This window comes from Octopus bimaculoides, chromosome 8, assembly GCF_001194135.2.
Source record: "Octopus bimaculoides isolate UCB-OBI-ISO-001 chromosome 8, ASM119413v2, whole genome shotgun sequence".
Lineage (NCBI taxonomy): Eukaryota > Metazoa > Mollusca > Cephalopoda > Octopoda > Octopodidae > Octopus > Octopus bimaculoides.
In genome coordinates this window covers 82,351,908-82,355,956 of record NC_068988.1, presented here as the reverse complement: position 1 = coordinate 82,355,956, position 4,049 = coordinate 82,351,908, and positions in this window count along the sequence as shown.

The following is a 4,049-nucleotide window of genomic DNA, read 5'->3' as shown; positions in this document are numbered from 1 at the left end:
GTTCCCATACATTTATAAACATAATTAAGGGATCAGCTTTTTTAGCTGCTATTTCTGAACTTCGGTATATGGTGAAGCAAATGCTTGCTGATCCCTTAATTATGTTTATAAATGTGTGTATATATATATATATAGGTATATATATATGTATATGTGCGCATATATTTATATATATAAATACACACACACACAATATAAATATATATATATATATATATATATATATATATGCTAGCTGGTGGACCCGGTAATTCCTGGGGGTGAAGATGTTCTATTGAAGCACCTTATTACTCTGATATAAGGAAGCACTTCTGTTATTACTGCTGCAAAAGGTGTATTTTCCATCACGGAAAAGTACAAAAAACTGTCAGCTGGAGGAGGGACAGATAGCTGGAGGTTGGTCAGAAAGATTGTCGGAGGTTGGTGAGAGAGGTTGATTAAATATATGAATGAAGTGTTTGAAGAAAGTGCAATAACGTTCACACTCACTGATGGTCGCTCTCAGTAACTGCCTTTAGCTTACAGAGTTCTTGTTTTTATAACTATCAAAAAGCAGTCAGAAGGACAGACATATTGTTGAGAACAAATGATTTCGTTGGAGGTCTGTTATCTCCATTCCAGCCAGTAGTGGCCTAGAAGAGGTTAGAAAGGTCAAGTGGCAAAGACATTATTCTGCTTAGCGAAGGCATCTGGGAAATATATAACAGCTGTCATTCACAGAAAAACTATTGTTTTACCATGAGAAAAGCCCTGTTGAAGTGTTAAGTGAAATTTGGCAATTGAGGATAGAATCCACGCTATGCCTGCATGAAGCCACTACAAATACATTGTGGAATAAAAAATTTATCTACTGTCATGGAGAAAGTGTAACTGTAAAAATGCAGAATTATTGGAGTAATGGGCATTCAAAAAGTATGTATCTATAGAAATGTATGAATGAAGTCTTTAAGGTTTAAGATTCAAATTAAGGAAGTGCAATAATAATGTTTAGCAGTTCAAAACTGCGTGTAATGAAATGCAGAATTAGGTCGGCTGATCATGAGAATCAAGTATTGATCACTTCGCTAAAAACTGCAGGTGGTACGGGTTATTTCCTTTGGGTTGTTTAACTATAATATTAGTAATATGTAGTAGATAGAAGGATCCATTGGAGGAGCCTTATTATTGATCTTTTTCAACAATCTAAGTATGTCACAAGGTTTCCAGACATGAGTTCTACTCATGTGTCAAATAAAGTATAAAAGTGATATTGTTTGCAAAAATTAGAAATTGGACACACAAAAAGTCAATATTCAAAGTAATTGAACATAAACAATGAAATGGATTATTTCCCTTGAGTGTTTTAAAAAAAAATATTGTGCAGATGCTATGGGTTATTTAAAAAACATTAGTTATATGAGGTAGATATAAAAGTCCCTTCCAGGGGCCGTATTATCAATTTTTTCAACAATCTAAGTATGTCATGAGGTTTCCAGACATGAGTTCTACTCACGTATCAAGTTTCATCAAAATCAATAAAACTATGTGGGAGGAGTTAGCTAACAATGCCACAAACAAATGCACACTGATTTTCCACATATGTAGTAGCTATATATATATTTATGAATTAAAAACAGGCCTAATAATGTAGACATTATTAGCTGCACATACATAGTGTATGTGTTTTGTTGATATGCCATTTTACTGCAGGATGGAATTGTGAATGGATGCATTGTCCTGGTGCAGGTGCTCTTGTCGTTTGTGATGAAATCTCTTCCTGAACCCCCTCAAAAACTCCACAAAACCTCTTTGTTCATTGTCTAGCTAGAGGGAATAAGTACCAGGCTTTAAAAAAATAATAAGTACTAGGGTTGATTCATTCAACTAAAAGTTCTTGAAGGTCGTCTAATGACTAAAACAGATAAAAGGAAAATAATTAAGAAACGATAAAAGAAAGTAAATGGGTGCGTGTACTCAAAATAGCAGCACTGTGAATCCTAGTTTTGAAAGTACAAATAAACTATTCTTAATGTATTGAGTACTATATCTTTCATTTGTATATCCTAAACACCCCCCACCCCCCCAACACAAACATATATATACTCCTTGACAAATCTCGCCTCCATGACACATCTTTCTGATACCCTATCTCCAAATCCATGTTCATTGTTCCACTACACTCACTTCCCTCTATCTCCCACTCGTTTTTCATACATTTGTGAACTTACCTGCATGTAATCTGTCCCTGACAAATCTCTCACCCCACATCATATCCTCCCAACACCCCTCCTCACACTCATGTTCACTCATTGCATTCCCCTCCCCTCCATCTCTCACTCTCCTGTTGTACTCTTGTGAACTTACCCACCCAATAACCCTATCCAACCCTCCATACCACTTCATTAATATACACCCCCCTGTAACTTTAGAGTATACCAACACATCTTCACCTGACACAAGACCTCCCCATTCAATACTACTCCTCACTGACAGTAAAATGGGAAACCTAAAGATATTTAGTCTATTGAAAAAAAAATGGGATTTATAGTAAATTGAAATGAGATTTAAACTATGATCATCAATGTATCTAATTAAAAAGAAAAGGCATTTTGCTTAGCGGGTTATTTATGAAACATGTTTGGAGATTAAAAGATAAAGGAGAAATCACCAGATTGATATGGGCAATGCTAGATAAGGCATGTGCATTTTAAAATAGATTGGAATGTTGTGATCTTTGATTACAGAGCAACTTTATATTTGCTAAGCGTCTTCAGTCATCAGCAAAATAAATATATTCTAACATGCTGACATATATTCAAATTCTTTTCTGTGAACTTGAAAAAATTTCCCACTGATGCATGTTGAATAATAATAATAATAATAATAATAATAATAATAATAATAATAATAATAATAATAATAATAATAATAATAATTTCTACTATAGGCACAAGGCCCGGAATTTAGGAGGAGGGGCAGAAGAGACTTGTTGATTACATTGGCCCCAGTGTTTCACTGGTACTTAATTCATCGATCCCGAAAAGATGAAAGGCAAAGTCAACCTCAGTGAGATTTGAACTGAGAAGGTAGCAATGGGCAAAATATTGCTAAGCATTTCGTCCAGCATGCTAACAATTCTGCCAGCTCACCACCTTAATAATATTAATAGTAATAATAATGATAATAATAATAATAATAATAATAATAATAATAATAATAATAATAATAACAATAATAATAATAATGCTTTCTAATTGATGTATCAATACCAGCAGATGACAACGTTTCTCTAAAAGAAATGGAAAAACTTTCAAAATACAAAGACCTGGAAATAGAGATAACTCGAATGTGGAATCTAAAAACAGAAACAATTCCTATCATAGTAGGTGCCTTAGGTATAATAAAAAAATATTCAGACAAATACATAACAAAAATACCAGGACTTACAAATATATATAACATACAGAAAATTGCACTACTGGGTACTGCACACATTCTACGCAAAACACTTTCAATACAGTAAACATAAGAGCACCACAGCAAACCACAGCACATACCCAAGGCGTACAGAGCTGCGCTCGGTAGTGAAGTGAAAGCACGTTATAAAAATAAAACTACTGAACAATAATAATAATAATAAGGTTTGCTCAGTTACCAGGACTGTATCGAAGCAGAAGAAAACAGCTTAAGGTGATATATAAAAAATGCCATGGAGCTACTGCTGAAACATACAGAGAAGGCTGGCATCATCAAAACTGAAAATTATGTAATGAAAGAAAAATTTGACCAAGTAATGAAAAAAAAAAAAATCACAGAAGGAAAAAAAGTACAGTCAGTTTGCAAGATATGTGAACACCATGGCAGATACAGAGAACCAGTGGCTCTGGATGAGGCTATGGATGAGGAGAGACAGAAGCACTCATATGTGCAGCTCAAGGACAAGCATTAAGGTCCAACTATGTGCAGAATAGACAACACTACTGACAGTGACAAATGCAGAATGTTTGGTGAGAGGGGTAAAATGGTATAACACATCGTTAGTGAATGCCTGAAATTGGGACAATGAGAAT